This window comes from Podarcis cretensis, assembly GCF_951804945.1.
Source record: "Podarcis cretensis genome assembly, chromosome: Z".
NCBI lineage: Eukaryota > Metazoa > Chordata > Lepidosauria > Squamata > Lacertidae > Podarcis > Podarcis cretensis.
Window position 1 is genome coordinate 39,522,938 of NC_137184.1, and position 26,921 is coordinate 39,549,858.

General features: G+C 42.4%; 2 long non-coding RNA genes across 3 annotated transcripts in view; one reads left to right on the forward strand and one right to left on the reverse strand.

The window, feature by feature from the left end:
* LOC307208346 overlaps positions 1-26,921 on the forward strand; it is a 364,268-nt gene that overhangs the window by 106,305 nt on the left and 231,042 nt on the right. The window lies entirely within an intron of this gene.
* On the reverse strand, positions 1,317-26,832 carry LOC307208319. 2 transcript variants are annotated; one of them, XR_013835087.1, is made up of 3 exons: positions 26,731-26,832; positions 19,532-19,619; positions 1,317-2,468 (listed from the first exon to the last, which is right to left on the reverse strand). It is a non-coding gene; the product is annotated as an uncharacterized lncRNA (long non-coding RNA). The 2 variants fall into 2 exon arrangements; XR_013835088.1 differs by lacking the exon at positions 1,317-2,468 and adding an exon at positions 18,048-19,438.

The following is a 26,921-nucleotide window of genomic DNA, read 5'->3' on the forward strand; positions in this document are numbered from 1 at the left end:
GGTCTATAGAATACTGAACAATGCTAGAACCATGAAAACACCAAAAATATTTTTGTACTTGGATCCATCCAATAAAATTAATTGGCAACAGGTTTAGAACAAACAAAAGGATATAACATGAAATTATCAACATGTTGAATTTGTTGCTAAACAAGCTGTAGTGATTCTCACAATGTCTTTAAAAAAGGATTCAAGAAATTCATGGAGGGTAAGTCTAGTGATAGCTCTTAGCCATGACAGCTGAAAATGGAGACTTAATGTCCAGAGGCAGCAGGGGCAATAGACTTTCTCCCATTATGTTCCTTTATAGTCGCTCTGCATCATTCTGCCATTGTCCCAGTTGACCTGAATTCTGCTTTAATGCAAATAAATGTTAACATTAATTCCAGAATCAAAGCATGCACAGTTGGGCTTAGCTTTCATTCCTCCCGTTTATTTGTGACTCCCCCACCCCATTCTTAAAATACGGATATTGTAGGTATGCAGAAATGAAACACTGGCCATATTCAACATTCATGTGAATATTCATATGATCGCATCAAGGCTCTTTCTGTGCATTGTTTTACAAATGTGCACATGTGGTCTTGCACATTCATGAAACACCAGTGTGAGAGAGAGGTGGCTGCTCCTCTTGCAGCCTGACCCAATGCAAACACAGGCTTGGAGAAGGATGCCACAATACTGGCTAATCAAAGGACAGTTCATGCACACACCAAGGCTGCAAAAGAGGCAGCTACCAGGAGCAGAGGAGCAGAGTGGATTAGAGCACTGCAGTGCAATGTGCTGCTTAGAATGCTACAAGGAAATGAGGGTGGGAGAGGAATACAAGTACAGATCCCAGGAAGGATTACATGTCAGGCAGTAGCCTTAGGGGGCAATAGAGTCATTGGAGTATGGAGCTGAAAAGGAAGACTGGGTGGATATAACAGTTGCAAAAATCCAATGGTGAGCTAGAGATAAGGAGGGCACTGGAGGATGAGAAATTTAAGAGCCAGTTATAGATCCTATGATGAGAAGGGTCCCAATTCCTAGACCCACAAAAACAACTATGGTGTATGAGAAGGCTCTGAAGGTTCACATAGAGAAAATTCTGTCAGCCACATAAAAGCACTCTTGAAGCATCCATCCATACAATCATCTTCAGTGGCCTTTGGAGGGGGGTGTTTTATCAAGGCACACAGGGAATCAGGCTGATCAGTAAAAACATCACACACAAAAGAATCTCGAGGCAACAGTGCCTATAATAACAGCAAGATTGGAGTCTCCTTTTAGTGACAGTATTTTATCAAATGCACACATGCATGCTGGTATTACAGAGGGTACACGTAAGCTAATGGAACTGACAAGTAGGGCAACAAACCAAACGTGTAGTGCAATATGTACAAAATTTGGAAATGAAAACAACAGCAATGAATAATGGAGAATTCCCATAGCATCAGTTCTGCTTTAGAAACAAGGCTTGTTAATTCAAAACTCCAAAAGCCAAAGAGAAAGTACAGTACAGGTGGTACTTTTTGAAGCTTCCCCATGAGAGAGTATACTTCCTATGATAAGATCCTGGAAAACAGATCCTGGTCTGATTCAGCAAGACTCTTCTTATGTTCTTCTGTTTAATTCTCAGAGCAGATCCCCAACCCTTTCTTTTCTGACATGGGGTTGTTTTTACCTCCCAGTCAAAAATATAGCCCCCAGCTATCATGGAATTAAAAGAAGATGTTTAGACACTGATTCTTATTACAGAATTTTGCATTTGTCTTCGGGTTGTAGTGAGAAGTTTTGGTTTCAGTTTCAGAAATCTATGTAAGCTTATATACCCTGTGGACACTGGAGCCATAGCAATAAGCAGACATGGCATTGATTTAATTCAGCACCGAGTTCTCACTGATGCTGAAGCAACATCGAAGAAGGCCTGAGAATACAGAATTAAAACCATCCATCATGTGCTTATTGCACTGCACTGGCTACAGAGTTCTCTGGGAACGGGTGAAAATTTTAACTATCAGAAGAGGAAAGGAATCCTGGGTTGAAAAATTGCAGTTTCATTTTGATCAGCTGAATGAGCAGATGAATGGGGAAGTGGTAGGGAGGACGCTAGCTATAGAAACAACTTTCATGGTCTTTGATTCCTTTGCAACATACAAAACAACCTCATTTATTTAGGGATGGAGAAATCTGTCCATTTTAGATTCTCTCAATTTCTCATTTCTTCTGTCTTAGGCTTGGTCCCACCCTGCCCCCACTTTTCTTCATATATTTGCATCTTTTTCTTTTAAAGAAAAGTCTAAATGAATATTTGAATGTATTTTCCTGGAGGCTATAAATGACTACTCATTATTATGTTTATGCTCTGCCTCCAGTATTGGAGGCAGTGATGCTTCCTAATACCACTTTCTGGAAACCCCAGAAGAGGAGAGGGCTTTTGTGCTCAGATCTTACTTGCAGGCTTCCATTAGACATCTGGTTGGCCACTATGAGAAGAGGATGGCAACAGGATGCATATTTCTCTAAGTGTATACATTTTTGTATTCAATTTCGCCTGGCTACATGCATTTTTGCCCCCAAAATGCAATTTGATACATCATTTTCACTAATGAATGCATTATGCAGTTGGAGAACTGCATTACAAAATCTGGAAAGTGCAGATTTTGAAGGAGAGCTGTGTTTTGTTCATATATTGGTTTGGAAAGTTCAAAGTTGATCACCAGTCAGGAGGATTATTAATATCTCACCAGAGCTGGTTGGGCATTTTCTTTTAAAAAAACAAATAAATGGTGGAATTTATTAAAATGAATGTGCTAAGTGGATCGGAGTTAACTATATTTGGAGGCCAATGACCTAATTTACCATATGATTTCTGTGTCTCTTATTCTTCAAAGTCCTCTGTCCTGGAATGTTTAGTTGGTAGGGTCGGGTGGTTGATCTTGAACAATAATTCATACACACTATAACCAATTAATCCATTGTATGAATCAGACCAATGTGGTCAGATTAGTAAGAATGGATGAATCTTGTAATTTTTAGTTTCTCTCAGTTTCTCAGTTTTCCAATTTTAAAATCAGTTCCCTGTATTGCTGGCTGAATGTTGCTGGATCATCCTTAAATCTTCTGAATGGGATAAAGGCAGGCCTTCTGCACCCCATTTTTAGAATGAATTTAGATTACTAGGGAGGATTATTTGTCCCATTACTTTCATTCAAGGGCCACCATGCTCCCCCCTCCCAGAATTTCCTGGATCTTGGGGATTAAAGACAATATCATGGCTAAAACAAGGAGCCCTGGAGGGTGCTTCCTGATTTAATAAAAAGACCACCAACCTTTCCCTCCATCAACTGAGCACTGTACATAATGTACATAAAAAATATCCATGCATATACTAAACCATGGATCAGGATAGAAAGCTGTAGCCTTCTCTCTCTCTCTCTCTCACACACACACACACACAGACACACACACACACACACACACACACACACACATGTGTGTGGTCAGGAGGCAAGATATTGGAACAAAAATACATTTGAAGCATTTTGGAAAGCTGTTAGTGGTCTCTATGGAAATCTGACACAGTGCAATGAATCTGGCGGGCTGACAGGCTGGGGTGCTTGAAGCAGTTCTTCACCCATGTTCAACCTGCATGCTTGTAAATGAGAGCAACTATGACAAATGCTTTGAATCTCCAGTCACCTCCTTCCAGTAGAAACAAAGCCTGCTTAAGTTCCACCCACCCCCCCGAAAGTTCATTTCACTGCTCAAAAAAGCAAGGTGAGCATGGCAATAATTTTGACTTTTAGAAGAAGGAAAAGAAGAAATATGTCACTGCGATCCCAATATCTGAATATATATTTATTTATTATTAATCACAATTTATTTGTACCCACCTCCTTAACTGAAACTACCCAGCAACAGTAAATGTCACTATCTGCCTGCCTGTATTTATTAATTATTTCATGGCATGGAAAATGGATAATGTATGGTGGGGGGTGGGGGGGGGGGAGAAAAGCATTTAACTAACTCTGAAATCACAGCACTAACACTTGGAGTCGCATTATAGATACAGATTTCCCTCCATAAATATGACATACAAGGCAATCTGCAACTGTGAAAGTCATTCAAATACATATTTATAGCAATCAGGAACAGAGAGACTGGAATGCATTTTTTATTCTCCTTCAAAATCAACTGAAGGTTTTATTGCTAATGCTTCCCATTACGAGCAATCTGAAGATTGTGATGGGCCTTTTGTAACATGACCTCCTGTGGTTGCCGTAGAGCTTAGCTATCAGAAAACGCTGTTCCTGGTGAACCTATAGAGTAGCCTAGTTCAGCATTCTAACAGTGCAAACTCGTTCACAGATGCAGTCCAAGTTGACTACAGGAGCAGCTCTATGCACAAACGGCAGGAATGGTGTAAATTAAGCTGGCATAAAGTTACACCAGAGCCAAATCTCTTCCATCAGCAAGGTTGCTGCTGATCTGCCTTAGCCTTGCTTTTAAATATTTAAAGGAGTGTTATACACTGGGTTGGCAGATCACATGACCAAGCAGATAGCTTAGTATCCACCCTATATTCCCCGCTATTGGTCCCACCTTCTCCACACCCCTTTTGGGGGACTTACACTGGTCTCAGCTCAGCCAGCTGAGCTGGGATGAACAAGTTGCACTGGTGCATCTTTGGCTGAGCTAGGATTGGGGACTTAAGTCCAGCTGAGCCCAGCTGTGAGAGGAATCAGCTGTCTGAGCCACTGCATCAAAAGCTGCTCATCCCAGTGGATCTTGCGCTAGGATTGCCTCCTACATACCCATTTTGCAAGAAGCCCTTGAGAGGTTTGTGGAATTAAAAGGGTAAGGTTGCACACCTTGTTGGACTCTGGACTTTACAATCTGTGCAGGCCAGTGCAGATGCCATTCTGCACACTGAGGCAATCGTCTCAGGTAGTAGATAAGGGAATGGCAAACCATGCTCACCCCACAGGCTCAGCACTTCCCCCCTCCGGCCTGGCAAGGTTGGACCTGCCTCTCCACCTCTTATCTCCCTGTGTGTCTCCTTTTATGTTTATACAATGTGTGGGTGACATTTCTCTAATTCTGTCTTTTGCATTGCCTGCCACTTGGATACAGTGCAACGTTTTTAAAGCAGTTCCCCTTTCCCTACTGTAGACCACATTCTCCACTTTCGATGGCATAGAACAGCATACCCATCAACATTTCTCTGATGAAAATAGGGACGTCCCATTCCATAATGATCATTTTACTATTTATACCCCACCCATCTGACTGGGTTGCCTCAGCCACTCTGGGCAGCTTCCAACTTATATAAAAACAGAATAAAACATGAAAGATTTTTTTAAAAACCCTTCCCTATACAGGATTGCTTGGGGGTTGGATAACTCCATACCCTCCAACATTTCTCCAATGAAAATACGGACATCCTAAGGAAATGTGGGATATTGTGGGATCAAAGCAGAAACCCAGATGGCGTCTCTAAATCAGGGATGTCCCTGGAAAATAGGCTCACTTGGAGAATCTGGAAAAGTTGTAACACTGCAGTGTTTTCTTTTGCTCTTTCAGTAGGAAGTCAGTAGGAGTCAGAATCCTGAAAATTGTACAGCCAGCTTTGCTATGGGAAATAGCCACATTTTACAGCCACTGTAATAATGCAAATCATATCGAGAAACTAGCAATCATATCAATGGACATGACAAATCACACCTTGCTTCCCCTGTGTGTCTGTGTCCCCGGGGGCAGATATGGGCCCTCTTGTTTCGAGCAGAATATTTGAAAATAATTATGAAGTTTGGAAGTGGCCCTACTCTCTCATCCCATATTATAGTGCTACTTTGGGACATTTGTTTGGCCTGTATGGCTTCAATGTCATTTTCTAGTGTGTGTGTGTGTGTGTGTTTCCTTTTAGGCTCATCCATGATTTAGTAGTTAGCTCCCAAAACGTCCTCCTGAGTCACAGGGTACCAGCCTTCCCTGCAGTCTGGAGATATACAGCTATTACTCCAGTCAGCCTTGCTCTTGGGTTTATAGTGGTTCTTTTAAAAGCTTCATATTTTATTCCTTCAGGGACTGCTGAGATTTTTATGGAGAAGGGGCAGGCATCCCAACCCACTCTTCTATGCTGGCACAGATGTTTGAAAGCTGTTGCTGATGTTGCCCTTCAAGTAACAAAAGGTATTTGGAGTCTGTTCAGGGACCAGTTCCAAGATTTTGAGGACGGGTCTCTGATATGTGTAATAAATGAGGAAGGTGAAACATGCCCATTGTCTGAGTACAAATCATTGTCCTCTTACAAATTACCAAAAGAGAGGAAACACATCATCAACAACAAAGATGGCACAGATTTGCATAAAATCTGCATATCCTAATTTATTCATTTACATTATTTGTAAAGATTTCTTACCAGGCCTCCATTATAAGCTCCCTCAACAGGTTACAATGCTAGCGTTACTCTCTGCACTTCTAGTCTTTAACTGTATTTCCCACACAACAACTGCTATTTAATGGAGCAGAACCAGATACATGGAATGCAATCATGCATTTCACATGTCATCTGTTTTGGAAAAATGAGAAATGGGAGACACTGAAATTGACGTGTTCACCTAGTCCTAGGAGGTGCCAAACAAAACCTGCTCCCAGCCAGGCTAATGGAGGAAGCCTGCCTGTCTCACTTCAGCCTTTGATGTAACCTGGTAGTATGGCTGCTGATAGAGGCTGTTCGGGTCCCCTTTATGTAGCTTGCCATGTCCTCTCTCAACATCAGCCCTCTGAAGTTCTTATTGCACACTCACACACAAGTTCATTTTATTGAAAATACAAGTAACTCAGTGCTCCTAGCATATTATGTTACTTCTCTGTCTTCTCAAGCAACCTTAACAACTGTTGCCAAACTATTGTTTAGGGATTTGTGTTTTATTTTTGTGCAATGGTTTTGTGATACATGGTTGTTTTTTCTGGTGTGTGTGGTTTTTTTTTTTTACACATACTTGATGGATTTGTCAAAATAGCTCTGTAATTAAAATTGAATGTAAGTATAAGAATACATTACTGCCATAATTGCATGGTGCTATTTTGGCTTGTAATTGAACTCAGAAAGCTGACAAAATTAAAAGAGAAAAGACCTCCCCTGCCCCAATTTCCATGGAAACAAGAAAAAAAAGCTATATCCTGATATTGTTGCTTGATTCGAATGAACCCAGCTTTCTGCAAACCCACAGCTAGACCTACATAGAGTTTGTTTCTGGTGACAAAATCAGAGGCCCTGGACCCAATCCATTCCCTCCCAAGGCCACAGAGGCTCATGTGGAGAGGGAAGCTTCATAGGTAGACCTGACACTAACATGAGGCAGGCATTCCTGGACGACTCTTGGAGTTTAAGCACCCTGAACAGACTCAGCCCTGACTGACTGTTGTAGAAGACGTTATTAGATGTTTCAAAACTGTGCATGAAGATAGCATTGGCATCTGGGGTGTCTCAGTTATGTAGCCTATTGTTTCGGGTGAGTAGCTGTTTTAGGTTGGGAAGGGGCTGTCTGTGAGCAAGTACAGGCCAGTACCCAAGGCTTGTGAGAGAGAAGTATAATTGTCCACTAAGGGCTGTTAGTAACTGGTGACAAATTTGAGTGGTTTCAGCTGGAAGCTGTTAAGTGACGAGAAGTGGTGTTCTGTCATTTTCACATATTGAGTTGTCCTGTAGTGGATTATTCTTTGACACCAGCCTGACCTTGATTATCTGCTTCCCCAACCTCTCACATCATTGGGTAGGTGTCATAGTCTGAGGAATGCCTGGTGCAAATTCCTGAGTTGTGAGTCTCTGTATGATGAACCTGAACTGATGTGATGGTATTGTAGGGCTTGTTTGAAGACAGTGCTTTTTGTGTCCTCCTAGGTGAAAGTGAAGTGAAGCATGTAAGTGGCTTTCCAGTATCAGGTGGTGCTTATATCAGGGTGGCTGGAGAGGAAGGGTGGTAAGGCTTGTGGACTCTTGTCAGTAGTATCAGCGCATTTGCCAAGAGGGGAAAGTGGTGGGAAAGTAAGCATGTACCAACCTCTCCTCTCCTTCCAGTATTAGCACAGCAATGCCACTTATAGGAGGCCAGGCACGCACTGCTGCACCTCTCCATTGGCTACCCCTGGCTTACATATCCATTAGAGAGTGGCAGAGCAGCATGCAGAAATGGAACCTCTTGTGTGGATTGGTCTAGGCTGAGGTCAAAGGTGATATTAAGGTTATTAGAGCCCTGATGGAACTGTACTAGCCCAATGGGAGATGCATTGCTTAAAAGATTGGCCAGTAATACTTCTTTCAAAAAGCCATGTTTGCACTGGCGTTGGTGCATGTCAAAACTCAAGTGGGAAGTCATTCCCTTTTCAATAGATTTTTATTGAGATTTCAAAGGTTACAAAAAGAAAAAAATAAAGAACAATACAAGAACAAAGAAAAAAACGAAAGAAAAGATGCAGATAATTAAAAAAAAACAAATCAATCCTTTACATAACTTTCTTTCCTTTGCTTATTTCCTTGACCTCCTCACACCTCCCTTTTTTGTATTCTAATTCAATTAGATATTTCAGCAAATCCTTTCCATCTTTATTTTTATCCTAATGATTTATCTTAATATACTATAATTTTACATTCTGTTCTTTCACCAATTAACATTCCATTTTTACTTAATCCTTTATATCATTTCTGCTAAAACCACATTACTTCATTCCAACATCCTTCTAACATTCCTTAATTTTACAATGTTTCTGTAGATATACTTTAAATTTCTTCCAATCTTCTTCAAGTGGGAAGTCATTCAATAGGGCAAGCACCACTGCAGAAAGAGCCCTATTCCCACCTGCCATAATTCATAGGGAAAGGAGATCTGGAGGTCATGAGGTTCTTTCATCAGAATGGTGAAGCTGCTTCATCAATTCTCCTAGCTTCAACCACCCTAGAATCATTTGAAACTTAAAATGATCTCTCCCCTCCACTACTTCAACACTGTAAACTGTTGCCTACAATTACAGAACAACTCCATTTGATGCCTTCCTGACACACTGCTGAGGCGCTCTATATTATTATTTTCAAATCAATGCTTAAATGGATAATTTGTATGCGCCAGTGAGCTAGTCAAAAAATTCACAATGTGCCTAAAAATATCTATTGTGCCAATGGGTAAATCCTGGCAAGTCACTGAATCAAAAGGAGCATGACAGAGGTGATTGGAGGATGTAATGGGAATAATTAAGCTGTTTTCTGTTTTCATTGTAAGGGTAAAGTATGTGTTTTTTGCCGAAATCTAAAAACTTGATGAAAAACCCGAACCTTGTTCTGATGGTAGCAGCTCTCATTTCCTCAATAACTAATTAATTCTGACACCCCAAGCAACAAATCAGAAAGCTCTGAATATTCAGTGTGTGATTTGTACCTGATTTGCAACAGCCTCCAGTTTTGCTGTTATTTAAAATTCAGTATTCAGGAAAGCCTGGAATATAAAGGCAGATTGCAATGCCTCAAAGCCACCCTGATGAATTGGCACAATAGGTGGGAGGTACAGTACTGATCCTCAGAGCCGTGATGACAGCAGACAGCATTGTCCACTGCAGTTTGGAACAGGGGAATAAAGAGCCACACAACCAGAGCTGTGATTCCACTGGGATCTACCATTCCAGAATGCAGGAGGGTCACCCTTTGGAATGCTGCATTATTTGAATGCTACAAAGGCTCATACATTTTGGCCCCTGAGGCGAACCAGAAATTGGCGGCCCTCTGTGAATTGTAGTTTGTTAAGGGTGCTTATGAGAGCAATGGATCACCTCACTGGCCAGTTTTCTTTCTTTCTTTCTTTCTTTCTTTCTTTCTTTCTTTCTTTCTTTCTTTTTATAAACATTTTATTAAATTTCCTCTTTTATAACAAGTTACAAAAAACAATTGTCCAATTTTACATTTTTCATTCTCTCTCTCTCCCCCCCCCCCCACCCCTGGTGACTTCCCTCATTTCTCCCTTTCTGGTTTGTTACAAAAATTGTTATCTTCTGCATGTTAATATACATAAATTGTCACTACATTATTTTCCTCCATGTTTTAATTAAATAAAATAGTGGGTGTTTATTCAAAACCTGCCACTGAGTCCAATTCTTTAAGTCATTTTTGTAAATAAATTGTAAAAGATTTCCATTCATTTTTAAAGTCTCTATTGTCCTTTGCATGCAATTTATCTGTTACTGGCCAATTTTCTTTAGTGAACCTTTAAAAAAAATAAGCTACTGGAATGAAATGGCTGGAGATAAGATCCCCCTGTACAACCTATTTTCAACTATATGACTCTGCACTATACACAGACAGAGAGTATGTGTGTTCCCCCCCCCTCTCTCTTTTCTCCTTTCCCTTTTCCTCTCATTTTTCTTTCTTTCTGTGCTGCCCTCTATTTTATGCACCCTAGCATGGTTATTACTGTTGTTATTATTATTGGTTTTGTTTCATTGCACTTCTCTCTACTGGTTTCTCTTTCTCTCTGTGTGTGTCTTTTGTATTTAATTATGCTAGTGTAGTTTCTAATGGATGGGATACGGTGGTTGAGTATGGGGACACATCTGATGAAATGTGTTGTTGTTTTTCTTCCCATTTGCTTTCAACCTTCTACTGTTTGGGCACCTCCCAGAAAGAGAGAGAGAGAGAGAGAGCTATGATGAGACAGCACTAAGAAGTCCGAAATACATGGCAATGCAAAAGTATTCATCTGAGCTTTATTTAAAAAAGAAAAGGGGGGAGTGGGGGGATAGAAGAGCAAGAAGCAGACAAATGCCCTCCTACATAAAAGACCCAACTCCACTCTAGGAGGAGAAAAGGAGGGATGGGGTGAAAGGAGAGAGGAAGGGAGGGAAGAGAGAAAAGGGTAGGCATGACTATTCAACATTATTTATTATTGTTAAATTTGTATACCACCCTTCATCTGAAGATTTCAGGGAGGTTCACAAAGGAACATCAGAAGAGCATCTTCACGGGGTCCATATCCCAGGCATGACCTCAGGAGGCTGAAAACCCAGTGCCTGAGCAAAAGGCTACCTACATCGCAATCAATAAAGTTGTGGCCAGTTTTAAATCCTGCAACATTATATTAATCAAGTTTGTTTACATCTGGGGCTGCTCTTGGGACTTTGCCCCCTGGGGTGGGGGGTGGGGGTGCTGCAAGTGGGTCTGCAATTCCCTACCCCTGATTTCAGCCTTCTTTAAAACAGCAAAAAAAAAGCCATCTGTGCCCATCACCACATCTCCTGCTAATGAAGCCTGTGATTTAATTTTGCGTTGTGTAGAGCAGCAAATCCTCATGTCTAGCCTGAACCTACTGCCAGTTAATTTCTCTGGGTAACCCGTTTCATAGAATTATGAGAAAATAAATAGGTTTCCTCTGCCACAGCCTTTTCCATTTTCTAGTAGTTGTTTTTCTGCCGAAAGCGATGATCTACTCCCTCTTTATGTTTTCAGAATTCTCAGTATGCATTGCCTTTTCCTCATTTTTGGAAGTCAGGGAAGGGGGAGTGTGCAATCTTGTATCTTTTCACATGGCAGAGGGGATTTGTAAGTCAACCCTGTGTGATGTGCATTCATCAGTGCTATGGAAACCCCACACTTATTTTCTCCGAATATCAAATTAAGATGCAGCGGTGACCTTTCTCTCTTTCGTGTGCAATTGCATGTAAAGTATACGATTATTTCAGACTGCCTTATCATTCCTTCTGGGCTCTGTTGGTACACATAGAGATGAGCCAAATCCATTTTTTAAAAGAAATAAAACCAAACAATTTTTTTTTTCCAGAATGCAAAGGTCAGACCTAAAAAAACAGTTAAGGTATAAGAATGGTGAGGCTGCCAGGGTTGCCTACAAGGCAGCTTGTGTTCTACGTTGACACGGTGCATAAAGTAAGTGAATGCTTTTCCAGTTAATTTATCTTAATTAAATGTGGTTGTCGGTGCCCATTGGGACTGTTCGGGCAGAAGACAGGGAGCCCTAAAGTAGGTGGCAGCAGAGTCACCCTCCTCCCTGCAGAGGGCAACACAGAGACTAAGTGAAAAGGCCAACTTACAGTGCCAGTCTCTGAACTGATATGCCCCCATGAACCAGCCTTTACTGTTAATAAATTTTAGCCAGTATGCCAGCAGCAGGTAGGAATGCTGATGCGCTGCACACAAGAGCAGATAGGTTGCTGGCCAGTCAAGTAATTGTGGCTGACCTTATAACCCAGCCAGTTCAGGAGAAAGCAAGAGGCTGACTTTGCGGAGTGGTGGAACCACGCTGCAGCTGGAATGAACTATGCTGTCTATTTCACCTCCTTTCCTCATGCAGACTTAAGCGGCTTCTTATTAGGGGTGCCTGCACAATGACCTCAAGGATCTCAGGCTGAATCATGGTACATCACAAACCTGAACTTCCCTGCCTATGAAGCAGGTTCATAATCTCTTTCCAGCATTCCTAAAGCACAAAGAACAACATAATTTATAATCTGAACCTGCTGCAAAAATATTTCAGCATGCAAAAATACTCCTGCCATGCCCCCTTCTCTGTACCACCCACTCCCAGAACAGGAACTACTGCCCTGCATCTAGTACCTCCCAAAGCCCAGTGCTCCAAGAGACGGGTTGGGTTAATCTCAGAGGCCAGCATTTCCCCTGTTATGCCTGAAGAGATCTCTGGGGCCTTGGTGCACACAGTCCAGGGCTGATCACCAGGCTAGGTTCCAAGCACTGAGCTTCAGGCTCCCCACGGAACCTTTTGAGATGGGCTCACTAATATTAGTCTGCTGCCTGCCAGTGCAATACAGGATTGAGCTCCGAGCTGAACTGCAATCCCTTGAACTCTGTTGAATTGTGAGCATGGGTTATTTGAGGGGGGACACATATTGGTCAATCAGACATTTGAAGCAACTCTAATTATTTTTAAACACAGATTCCCAGAGCTAATTAGCTTCTGAACTAAATGCAAAGTGTTTGAAGATGGCACTTGCATCTCTTCACATATAATACACATGCATAATAAATACATCAAAGTGCAAATCAGCCCTGGAGGGTGGCATGGCACATGCAGCTTCCCCTGTTGTACATGTGTGCTGGGAACAGAAAGGAACTGGCTGAGCTTGTTTTTTGTCTTCATAAACTGAAATTAGCTTCTGTGACCTCAGATGTTTATTGGTGATCGACCTTTCCCTATTTCTTTTACATGAGAAAACACTCCAACACACACACACACACACACACACACACACACACACACACACACACCATTATGCAAGGATTTGAAGCATATGGGTTGAATCATTATACTCAGTAAGGTCAGCATGATTGCAGCAGAAGGGTATAGCCAGCTTTAATGCAATCTCCTTGACACCAGTTCAAGTCCATCACGCGTCGTACCCCTGCAAATAATTCCCTTGTAAAGTATTTGTCAGAAGTGAAATGAGTTGGGAGTCAAAGCCCCACAGCTCTGCTGAATATATGACTAGCATACTCTGAGCTGGTGACTGGCAATTGCCATCCAAGAATGTCACTTTTAAAGTTGTCCTTGGAAAGGGATGTCACCCTCAATCAAAGCTTCAGCTCAGTGACAGGAAAATTAGGATGGCGCCTGCAAGAGACTCAACTCGACCCAACAGGGACGCTGAATGTTTTCAAATAAGATCATATGGGGAGTTAAATTCACTCTGTCCCAGAAGTGATATTGCTTGCAATCACCCTGTGCAAAGACTCCACACATATTTTAAAAAACAAAAAAACATTTATTTCCAATTGACTAGTTTGCAAATAGGCAATCCTTGACTATACAGTAAGACTGTCCATCAATCAAAGAATTTAGCTGGTCAATTGCATTTAAATACATCTGTATAGTAATGAAAGATCCCTACAGGTGCCTCTTCCAGATGATGAAAGAAGGGAAAGAGCATAAAAGTTGATAAACAAAAGCTAGCTCTCATTATATGATGGAAAGCTCTCTCTTTAAAAAATAAAAATAAAAATCCCAGTTGAGATAACATATCAGAACCCAAACTAAGTAAACAAACATGCCCTTAATTCTCAGACACACTGATTAAAAAATATTCCCTACTGACTAACTCAACAGAGGGGGGGGGGAATTAATTGGCTTAATCTAGCTATTAAACTTCACAATCATCAAGCCGAACATTTTGATTGAGGGTGACATGCCTTGCATGGTCATATTTAAAAGTGGCATTCTTGGTTGGTGAGTATGCTCAGAGTATGCTAGTCATATATTTCTTGTTTTGACTTCCAACTCATGTCAGTTCTGACAAGGGTCTCTTCACAGGACTGGGAACCTAGGAAACTGCCAGCTGCCTACACTCGCTGTTTTCCCGTTTCAGGCAGAGTTCTTTCCCTGCCTTATTTCAAGATGCTGTGGATCAAACCTGGGACCTTCTGCAGGCAAACCACCTGTCCTACCACTAAATCAAGGTTCTCCTCATGACTATCTGGATGCAAACTAGGTGCAGGGGAGAAGGCCCAGACCCAGTGGCCTTCTGCATTCACTGGATCCAGCTTCCAGTGCACACTGAGGAAACTTGTGACCAGAGAGATGCTATCCTGTGCTCTACTGTCCAGCTCTGGCCCAAGAAGAGGGCTAAAAATAAGTAAGTTAGGGTGTTTTGTTCCACCAATAGACCAGATCATAGGAGCACAGGAAGCTGCCTTATACTGGTCCATTGAGTTCAGGAATGTCTACAGGGACTGGTTGTAGTTCTGCGGATGCAGGCACCAACTGTAGATGCCAGGGATTGAACCTGGGACATTCTGCAGCCAAGAAAGACGCTCTGTCACTGAGCTGCAGCCCTTCAGCCCCAACGAAATGGTCACATAACATTCCATGACATTTATAGAAGCTTCTGATCAAGTGTGCTTCTTGCTTTGGGCAACAGGGAGACCTGCTTTTGCCCCAGATACTCTGGGCAGCTTCTAGCATATACAAAAACAGAATAATGTATTAAAAATTAAAAATTTTCCTATACATAAACTGCAATTGCCTAGCCTGCATTTCCATAAGAGTCATAAGACACAAAGCTTGATTTCAACCTTAGCTTAATTTCCAGAAGTTAAGGTTCATCAGACCTTGGCAGAGGTCAGGGCCCAGGAAAGACAGGCTGTCCATCCAAGTGGGTCAGAAGCAGGTGTCCTATGTAAAGCAGCCCAAGGTCTAGGCATCAGTCCTTGATACCAAGGAAGCAATCAGAGGGACTAGAAGCAACAGCTGTACTTGAATGATCACATCTCTGCTTAGTAAGTCAAGATATGAATGAGCTTCATGCATCTGCATACAGCCACTTCTTCCTTTGTGTGTGCTGCAAACCACCCCAGGAAGCCACAGCTGATAGCTTCTTGTCACATCTGAACCAGGAAATGATGACTTGTGAATAAGCTAGGATATAAAGCATAGCTGCCAACTTTTCCCTTTTCTTGTGAGGAATCCTATTCAGAATAAGGGAATTTCCCTTTTAAAAAAGGGAAACGTTGACAGCTATGATATAAAGTTGACCTAACATCTTTGCCTTTCTGTCTTATTTTGCCATAGTTTGCAGGTGTAATGGGGAGGCATAGTTTACTGGAGCTACTTGGCTTGTTTCCCCATTTACACCAGGTGAGGAGCAAAGTAGCTGGGTGCAGGAGGCTCATTTATATCTTGGCTGAAAAAGCTGAGATGTGATGGTTCTAAAGCGACCGTTCAATGTACTCGCACCAGAATCAACTTACCCAGAGAAGCAAGCTCCAAAAGCTGGGCTTTATAGGGCCTGAAGTCAGCAAAAAAATGGTCCTCAATAGCTGGCTGACAATTACACAGGTAGGCTAGTACTCCAGTGCAAGGAGCTGCCCTCAAAGGACAAAACTCTGCGAGTGAATCAGGGCACTAATTGTGCAAGATGTCAGAGTCTGACTGCAAGGGCCCTCACTGCAGTGAAGGGGAACTGCTGGCCAGTGGCATCAATGGGTCCATCTTGCAAGCTTCCCTGCTCACATCAGGGAAGAGCATGAGGCTCCTAATCTCAGGGCCATGGGTTCGAGGCCCATGTTGGGTAGAAAGATCCGTACATTACACAGGGTTGGACTAGAGGACCTTCAGGACCCTCTTCCAACTCTACAATTCTATGATGGTTCTATGATTGCTGCACTGCTGTGCTCATGGCGGGGGTTATCTAACAGGGAAATGGGGAAAGAGAAATAAGGGGAGAAGTAACATGAAAGAGAAAAGTAGGGAAGAGAGGGAGTAAGGGGGGATAATACAAGAGGAAAGTGGGAGAGAAGGGGATAAAGAATGCTCTCCCCAAGGAAGTTCCTTTTTAACCAGGCCTTTGGTTGACCTGATCAACATCCCATACCCTTTTAAAATGTGGTTCTTTTGGTGGGGCAGTATTATTGGGTTATTACTTTTATTTTTATTTTATATACTGTGATCCTTTTATGTGAACTGTGCTGAGACCTCCGGGTATAGGGCGGTATATAAATTCAATGAAGGAGAAGAAGGGGGGGGGGGAGAGAGAAACTGGTAAGCAAAGTTTGTGAGAAAAAGAGAATAGCTTAAAGAAAATGGGTGGTGCACTGTCAGCTCAGGTCTCATCTACAGCCCCAACCCACCCTCCTATGCATCCCTGAGAGATTCCCTCTGAAGGAATGCAGATCTGCATTTTGGGGGACCTGAAGCTTGAACTGTTCTGGGGGCCCCTTCGCAACCAGCAAAAAGATCTGGGTAATCACTTGCCTTCTTCTGGGGTTGTTCCACTAGAGATCACCACATTTTATTTTTTAATAACTATTATACCTCTGATTGGGACGTAGGTGGCACTGTGGGTTAAACCACAGAGCCTAGGACTTGCCGATCAGAAGGTCGGTGGTTCAAATCCCTGCGATGGGGTGAGCTCCCATTGCTCGGTCCCTGCTCCTGCCAACCTAGCAGTTCGAAAGCAGTTCAAAGTGCAAGTAGATAAATAGGTACCGCTCTGTCGGGAAGGTAAACGGCGTTTCCGTGTGCTGCTCTGGTTCGCCAGAAGCGGTTTAGTCATGCTGGCCACATGACTCGGAAGCTGTACGCTGGCTCCCTCGGCCAATAAAGCAAGATGAGTGCCGCAACCCCAGATTCGGTCATGACTGGACCTAATGGTCAGGGGTCCCTTTACCTTTACCTTTATACCTCTGATTTTGATCAAAATTGCTGTACTGGATTATCTCACATGTCAAAGTCACTGGTGTGAATAAATATTTCCTATGCCCTATATTTTGCAAGTTATGAAGGGGAGTGAAAATTAAGGAAATGTTATACAGTGGTACCTCCGGTTATGAACAGTTCCGGAGGTCTGTTCATGACCCGAGGCACGCTTTTGCTAATGGTGCCTTCCGCTGCTGCCGCACCTTCCGCTCGCATCCCAGAGCAAAGTTCGCAACAAGGGGCATCTACTTCCGGGTTAGCGGAGCTTGTAACCCACAGTGTTCACAAGGAGGACGGTACATAACACAAGGTTCCACTGTATACATGCATGAATAAATTCACTTCTGGGCCCCTCTGGGATTAAGAGTCCTGAAGCTTTATTAGTTTCCTAGTAGATCTGCCTCTGAGCCCTTATAATAAAAAAGTATCCCACCCACTCCCTTACAAAGTCAGACAAGTCAAGGTTGGCTTACAAGACTGGCAAAAGGAAAAAAGAAAAGAAAAAGAAAAAAGGTCCCACTTTCGCACCTACAATGATCAAGCTTAATATGAGAATGTAACAGGCAATAAACATGGAATTAACACTAAGAGACTAGAATTGAATCCTACTTAACACAATTAATTTGAATCTAAATGTGCACCAGAAATAAAAAAGCACAAATCTACATATAAAAAGGGACAAACTCCAATATAATCTAATCAAGTAATAAAAGGAGCTATTTTCCACTTTCTCTTTAATTTGCAGATATTTCCAGTTCACTCACTCCTATAATTTATTTTCTTGTGCATTAGGGAACTAACTAATTTTTTTTTTTAATGAAATATAGAAACACATTTTCCATAAAATTGCATATAACCTTCTGCTAGGTGTAAAACTAACTTGACAAAGCAATAAACAAAACAGAAAAAGTAGCTATTAAATCCCAATGGTAAAATATTTCCCTTATCACATTTTTTCTTTCTTTTTTTTTCTTTTGCAAATTGCTCAGCTAGCTTGCTGGTTTCAGGTTCCTGCTTAATTAAAAATGTGGCCTTGTTTAAGTAACACTCTCATAATTTGTGTATCAAACTTTTGACACAAAACCATTAAAATTCATAAATATTGCTGTCCAGTGGAAATGAAATTAGGTCTGTCTTCCCACTTAGGCGTACCTTGTCAACATTAAGAGAAGCCCATCTATTGCCATTAGCTTCAATTTACATAAATAAATATGCCTGCTTTGTGGTAAATTAAAAAACAATGGAGTTTTGGCACAGATTCCCAAGTCTCTAAGCTGCCCATTTGCTACCAAGCCTAATTTGGGGTGTTGCTACTGACATCTAAAGCCTTATACAACTTGGGGCCCTCTTAATTCATCAACTGTCTTCTCCCCTATAGTCCAGTCCATCCACTGAGATCTGCAAATAAGGTTGTTCCAGCACCTGTGCAGGTACATTTTCTAATGACCAGGGGGCAGTCCTGTTCTGTCCGGCCTCCAGAGCCACCTCCCGCTAAGGTACAATGGGCTCCATCTGTGACAATGTTCTGGTGCATGCAAAAAACCTAGCTGTTCACCTGAGCATTTTTCACAGCCAAGATTTAAGTGATGACTTAGAAACACAGGGAGCTGCCCTATACTGAGACTATTGACCCATCTAGCTCAGTATGTACACACTGATTGGCAGTGGCTGTGCAGGATTTTAGGCAGGAGTCTCTCCCAAGACATGCGTGAAGATGCTGGAGATTGAACCTAACCTGAGATGCTACAGAAGGATAGGTACTTGGATGAATGAGTTTCCTACTGGTATATCAGATGAACGGTTTACCAGCTCTGTAAGAATTGTGGAGTTAGGATTGCAGAAGCACCTTGCTAGGCTGAAATCATTCCTGTTCTCCTCTCCACCTAAACAAACGAAACCAAAAATCATCCAGGTAATTGCAGCTGAGACAGCTTCTTCGCTTCATTCATTCCAGCATACTCCCCAGGAAACAAAAGTTAGCAGATGTCTTATCAATAAGCACCAGCCATTTCTTCATCTATAGCACTCTTCGAGAGCCTAAAGACATGGAGAATTAATCTCTTGCATTTGCCAGATGTCATAGGAGCAGGAGCTGCTTCTTGATCCACTTGTCTCCTTCCCTGCCTTGGGTTATATTCAGCACACTTAGTATTAGCTCAATGGCTTTTTATGTTGATTATCATCCTGTTGTCATAAATAAGAGGCTGGCATGCATAAGAGATGCAATTAAGGGCAAACAACATCAGATGCTGTGGGAGGAAAGGTCTCGTTAAATACCACTTCAGCTTTGAAAATGCCCTTTGCATTGATAAAATCTGTAGCGCTTCACAACCGTTACTCACCAACAGGCGAATGTTCACATGGCTTTAGAATCTTATTGCGCCAGGATCTTCAGAGTGCAGTGGTGGTCGGGGATGTTTTTCACCAGTTCTAGATGGGGAAATAGCTGTTAAAAAAAGTTCTATGAACTAATTACATTATGTATAAAATGTAGGTAAGTACCATAGAAGCATGTGAAAGGGTAATGGGGTCATAACAAAAGAGGTCTCTCATGGAAAACTACCGGCAGAGCAGACACCAACAGGACACTTTTGAAGGAAGAGTGAGGGGAAGCCCTGTGGCTCAGTGGTAGAACATTTGTCTTGCATGCAGAAGGTCACAGGTTCAATCCCCAGCACCTCCAGGTAGGCTAGAAATGAAATCACTCCAGTCAGTGTAGACAATACTGAGTTAAATAGACCACTTGTCTGACTCAGCATAAGGCAACTAGGAGAGAGCCCTACCCAAAAGCCTGGAGAGCCATTGCCATTCAAGGTAGACAATACTGAGCAAGATGGACCAATGGTCTGATTCAACATGAAACAGCTTCCTGTGAATCTGGTGAACCTAATGGAAATGGACACGACTTACTTGGGCTGAAGAAGACAGGTGCTTTGGTGCATATTCAAGGAGATCGCTCTCATTGCTAAGTCCAATTGCATCTTTGCTCTGAGTCACTGTGAAACCTGGCATTTTCACAGGTTTCAAATACTTATGACAAACATATTAATAGCTGGCAACCAGTGGCAGGCAGAGCCAACTGTGAATGCAGCCACCGTTCCTCTGAGTCAAAAAGCGGGTGAAATGACACAGCAAAGTAAGGTATATATCAGGTTTGTGGGCTGTGCAGACATGAACTGAGGTAGCAGCAGGGCTGGCCCAAGACATTTTTGCACCTGAGGTGAAACACAAAATTGCATCTACATTATGAACAATGGGGGAATAAAGATCAGGAACAAGAGTAGGAGTAGACCGTGGGAGGAAAAATATGAATCCCTGTGACCCACGTGTGTGGGGTGAATAACAAAATAATTGGCTGCGTGCCTGGATTCAAAATGCAGGGCTAAGCAGACTCTCCCACAGGAGAGAGTCCTCAGTAGCAGAGTTTAACCACACAAAGTCAAGCAGCACAGTGAAGCCTTAGGAATGTAGGCTGTTAAACCTTTTGTCCCATTTAGTCTCTTTGCAAAGTGCTCCCCTCTTTCTACCCTTCTTGCAATGAAAAGACCACACACTTTTTAAATATTTTACTTACAAAATGTTCCAAAGGTCAGGTTCATGCATTTATCCAAGCAGTAGCAAGGAGAACACCGGCAGAATGCTCTTGGGCAGAAAATACAGGAAGACAGCTTCAAACACATGTTCTAAGCTCAGAATTTGCTTTAGGCATGTATTCCTTGGTCAGTTAAATGGTGTAGAGGGAGTGAGAACAGGAAGAGAAGGCTTCACTTCCTCTCATTGGAAAAGACAGGGCATGACCTAGCTGAGTCTAGGACTCCAGCTCTATTGTCTTAACCCCTTCATGCACTAACTGGCAATCATACATAGTTATGTTTGACTGCAATTTCCCACAGAGACCAGGAGCACCTCCTAATTTTTTTGACAGCAGCAAAATTGACTATAGTTGAATTTTGGAGATCCTTAGAAGCAGATGTGACAAAGGACTGGCATGAACAAACCTGGCAACTTGCTCTCATGGATAAATTGGCTCGGCGATTAAGAGACAGGAGGACTCAGCACACATCCGAATTTTGTCCCTAATTTTTTTGTACAATATGCTGCTCCTCTTGTACATGAATGCCATTCTCCATTGGTACATAATTATCCTGGAAAAACTCTTCCATTTGACTGACTGTAACTTGGAACACACTACAGAAGTATTGCTTTCCCCTGTATCCTTTGTTGCTGCTATTTTTCCTGTCCTATTGCTGTATGAAATATAAAAGCAATATGAAGTTATCTCTTAAAAAAAAAAAAAAGACAGAGTCACCCATCTCTGCCTTGGAGAAACTGTTGCAGAATTTCTCCTTTCTCTCCCGCCCCTACCTCATTTCCATGCCCAAAAATACTGTGGGAAATTTAAAGAGGCCATTTCAGAACAACCATAAAGAACAAGGGATAGCAGCTGCTTGATGAAAAGCAGAAGCCAGTCCTTACAGATGACCTCCACAAGTTTTAAAAATATGAGGATCTTATTAAGGACAGAAAACAAAACACTACATACAAAAGAAACCCTGGGTTTTTCTAATTTGTTATTGATCTTCTGAAACAGTTCAAAGAGAGTTTTAAAAGACTCATAAATACTGAGATCAAAAACTGCCTTAAACACAAATATTTCATAAAGTCTTTCCAAAAGGAAGACACCACTGCTTTTTTTTAAAAAAGTCTTCCCTAGCCCACAAACCTTACAAAGTTGGATCATGTTGTGACTTCTTCCCAAAATGGTTATGATCAGTCACTTTAGACTTCCAGGCAGAGCCACATAATTTTTCTAGTCATTTTTGTGCAGTGATGCACTCTTCTTTCCAGCTTTTAGCATATGCCATTCTTACAGTTGGGCTGCAATCCAGGCCCAGTTGGTGCAATTCAATGCACTCATGTTGCTGCCTCCATCCACCTTGGGTATTAAGATAGGCAGAGGTGGCCCTCTTGGTAGCTCCGCCACACTTAGACGTTTGGGGGTGGCAGCCTGGGAGAGGGCATTCGCTGTGACATGCAGCAAATTATGGAATTCCCTCCCCATAGATGTATATCTGGCACTTTCTTTTTTTCTCAGATGCTAAACATACATTTTCACACTGGCTTTTGACAGCTTAGATATGTGTCTAGTAGATTTGAGCAAAGCCCAGATCCCTCATCAAATTGGGAAGATTCAGACAGATTTGAGCTTTGGCCAAATTGGGCTGAGACAACTCCAGATTGCCCCAAGGCAGGCCTGCCCACTCAAAGCAATGCAGGGCCAAAATGCAGGGCTGCTTTTGAGGCGGGACGCAGGGGAGAGGAGAGGCAGGCAAGCAGGCAGACTTTGCAAAGAGCAACACAGGGCTGTTGAAAGAGGGCTTTCAAACTGCTCCTCACTACATTGTGGCTATGCATGCCTGTTCCCAAAAGGGGAGCAATCCATAGTTAAATGTAAGGTAAGGTAAAGGTAAAGGGACCCTGACCATTAGGTCCAGTCGTGACCGACTCTGGGGTTGCGGCGCTCCTCTCGCTTTATTGGCTGAGGGAGCCGGTGTACAGCTTCCGGGTCATGTGGCCAGCATGACTAAGCCGCTTCTGGCGAACCAGAGCAGTGCACAGAAACCAGAGCAGTACCTATTAATCTATTTGCACTTTGATGTGCTTTCGAGCTGCTAGATTGGCAGGAGCAGGGACCAAGCAACGGGAGCTCAACCCGTCGCAGGGATTCGAACTGCCAACTTTCTGATCGGCAAGTCCTAGGCTCTGTGGTTTAACCCACAGCGCCACCTGCGTCCCATAGTTAAAAGTAGAAGTCGGCAAATGTGTCCTCCTTTTTGCTCTTCAAAATATGGCAACCCTAGTTTGTGTGATAGCTGTGCTTCTGGGGCTAGTCCTTTGAGCCCTTCCCCTTGATGTTCCTTGTCCTTGTTTCCATTGCTCAACAAGGAGGGACAACCACTGTTGGGACAGACAGCTACTTTTGTCTGTCACAATCATCTGGCATCCTGTTCTGTTGCATGGAAGTTCCATTAATCTGCCACACCAAGAAGCCATTGATAAACCTATTAAAGCTAACCGCTATTTATTTACAGCTGGAAATTCCACAATTTAACCATGCGTTGTATGAAGTATTGCCTACACCCTCATATCATGAGTGGGAAGTGGTAGGTGCCCACTGATCACAAGATTTCTCTGTTTTTCTCCTCCTTCTTCCCCCCACGTTGAATGTTTTATTACAGTCAAGGAGGATCCAGAAAGAACTGGATTTTCCTTGTGCAATTTAAGTTATTTCTCCCATGTTGCCTTGACATTCCAGCATGCGATGATGCATCTCGTTAGGACGTAGGTGGGATTTTCTCACAAAGAAGCTACATGGGATTTGGAGTGGGTGGGCAAAAAGAGTGCCGAATCTAAGAAAAGGTTAATAAGACTATATAATATCATCTCACTTTAGGGGGCTGGAGGCAGATTGGAAGAGTGGGAAGTGGGGGCAATCTGAAGCAAACGCTGAAGAAATAAGAGTCAAGCTGCTATGGAAACGAAGGAGATGGAGGGGGGAGCTGAATCTTTATAGAGTAACGGCCACTGCAAGACTTTTAGGAGCAGGAGATGATCTGAAAACATTTTTGTTTTTTAATCCCTGGGCAACTTTTTCAAACTTTAATGATCTTAATGAAAGATGGGGATGAAAATAGCTGTGCAAGTGGGTAGGTGGCATGGCACTGTCTCTCGCTGGAGAACAAGGAAGGAAACCTGGCCACCTGAAACAGGATAGCTAGCATAGATAGAATGGAGGTTTCTAGAAAGGTCTTTTTTCCCTTGGGCACTCTTTAATTAGCTGCAGTCACACAAACAGAGCAATCCAAACCCTTGTTGCATCAGATGGAGGGGTGGAGTTGAGGGGAGATGTTCCTCTGCTGGTGTAGCATTTCCACTGCCAAAAGTGTGTCAAAGCTCCTGCTTCAGAGCAGAGCAGAGGAAGGGGCAGGACTGAGCTGAGCTCCCCATCCTTGACCTGAAAGACTTTAATTCTGCAGAAAAGACCACAATAATAATATTAACTCCCCTGTTCCTGCAATGTGGGGTTGAGTCACAATGATGAAGCTGTCTCGGAACCTAAATCATCAGCAACTCCAAGAAGACCCCAAGGCCTGAGTAAAGAGGTACATCTTCAGTACCTGATGGAACCAGAGGATAGATGGTTATTGACAGATCTCTAGAGGCAGCACGACAACTGAGGAACCCTCAAAAACATCACCTCTCATGCCGTTAGTGCCAGGGTTGCCCCTGTAGAACTCAGCAGGGAGAAGGATGGGGACAAACCTAGAATGAGTTGGCTCCATCTATCACTGGCTCTGGCTCCACCTACTGCTAGTCTCCCCGATGTCCAATGGATACCAGCCACCACTGTGTCCCTCATCCGGCTTCCAAAAGTTCTAAAGGCATTGAACATACAATTTCAAGCTTAAACAAAAATAGATTTTATCAGGATCTTCAGTTGGGGGCCCAACAGCAAATTCCATGCAAGTACAGTTTTTGAAAGGGTGCATGGAATATGACTGGGTTTGTGAGACTGACTCCCAGCTTAAAGCCTGTGTTTCCTTATTGACAACCTTCTAGTGGCCAGTTAGCAGGACCAGGGAAAATGTTGGTAGGCCCAGAAGAAACTGGGCATGGCACAATGGCTGGGATACCTTCATATAGTAGGTTATGTTCCAACTACACAAAACCCAGAGGTTTCCACACACAAACACACACATACATACCACACACCTCTCCATCTGAGCAAGGAAGAAGCATTATCACAATTCAAGGACAACTTCCAGGCAAGTAAAAACACTTGAGAAAGACCAGTGAAGGGTGTGGCCCTGAGGCAAGTGTATGTGCCTCGAGGAGAGTCTCAAGGGGAGGGTAGAGGGGCCTGGGGGAGGGGGCACATGTGGCCAACAGGATATCCACCCTGTGATCTTTGGATGAAGGACAGGATAGCTCAGTCAGTAGGGTATTGGACTCTTAATCTCAAGGTCATGGATTTGAGCCCCACATTTGGCAAAAGATTCCTGCATTGCAGGGGGTAGGGATAGATGATCCCTAGGATCCCTTACATTTTGATGAGTCTAATTAATAAATAAAATAATGATAAAATGGCCCCCACCTAGAATACACCTAGACCCCACTATCTATATGGGCCAGACTTTGCCCTCTGGTAGGTTTCACCCATGAGTTTTTTGTGCCCTATATTCAACATTGCATAAAATGAGATCTGCTTAGTAAAATGTGCATTTATTCTGTGTCTTCTTAGTTGTTAACTAACCTAATCTTCCATTTTAAAACCAAAGGTGGTCTGGTGGCAAAAAGAAAGGCAGGAAAAAAAACCTGGCATGTGATGAGTTGATCCTTTCGAAAATGTTTTCCGCACAAGACATTTCTCACCATATGCTTTACAAGTTGTTTGCTAGCAATGTGGTGGATGCTAATAATATATCCAGTACAAATTCTGCTGGTTTATTTTTATGATTCAAGCAACATTTGGTTTATCCATTTGAAGTCAGAGAATTTACACACACACAAAGCCTATTACTGAACTGTAGAATCTACAGGATCTGAACTGTAATAGGATGGGGTCTTTAGGAGTCATCTCATTCACTTTCAACAGACAATATCTCCAGGACTCATATTCTGGCCTTTTTTGATTCAGCCAAAGGGCCAAGGTACATTGGTTTTAAGCTAACATTAATTTTCTTTAAGGTTGAAATGAATGGATTTTCTCTATGCAGCTACAGGTGAACTTTCCAAAAAGGAAGGATAAGCCTGTTGCACCAGGCTATGCTTGTTCCAATAGCATTCAGAAAATTGGAAGATGGGCATCATCAGTGACCCAAATGTTCAAAACAAACACTCATAGCCTCTCCTGCATCTGGCAGTTAATTTCCTAATATCCTAGTCAAAACTAACTAAATAAATATTAGGACATATTTGCACTAAGATGCTGGTGGATTTTTGTGACTTTTAAAATAATAATAATAATTAATAATAATAATAATAATAATAATAATAATAATAATAATAATATGATGCAATTGCTGCAGAAATATGGAGAACTGAATTTAACACTGGAGAAGCAAGAAGCTAAAATTTGCTCATTCCTAGCATCTTCATCCTGCAGTAGCATCTTCACACCCATCATTTCCAGCTCCAAGGGCCTTCTAGCCTTCTCCCACTGTGAGAAGTGAAGTTACAGGGAACCACTCTGTGGAACGCCCTCTGAGCAGAGGTCAAGGAGATAAATGACTATATGACTTTTAGAAGACATCTGAAGGCAGCCCTGTACAGGGAAGTTTTTAATGGTTGCTTTTTTAATTGTGTTCTTAATATTTTGTTGAGAGCCACCCAGAGTAGCTGGGGCAACACAGATGGGTGGCATATATATCCTGCATGTTTGGTTTTGGGGGGAAGATCTCTTACAGCTTCAAGAGGCGCAAATCCTGAAACTGCACTGAAAAAAAATGGAGGAGGCACTTAACAACATCCCTATACTTACCCATGTCATTTCCTCTTCCTTGCTTCCTATAATTGTCTGAATAGCTTTGTAGGATGTCACACTTACAGGTTGTCATGAGCCCCGCAGTACTGTCAAGATCAAGCTTGAGTTAGCAAGTTCTAGCAGAGGAGGAGGAAGAAGGTGGTGGCTGAACTGTGGAAACCTGAGTTGGAAGAGAGGGAGGCTTTAAT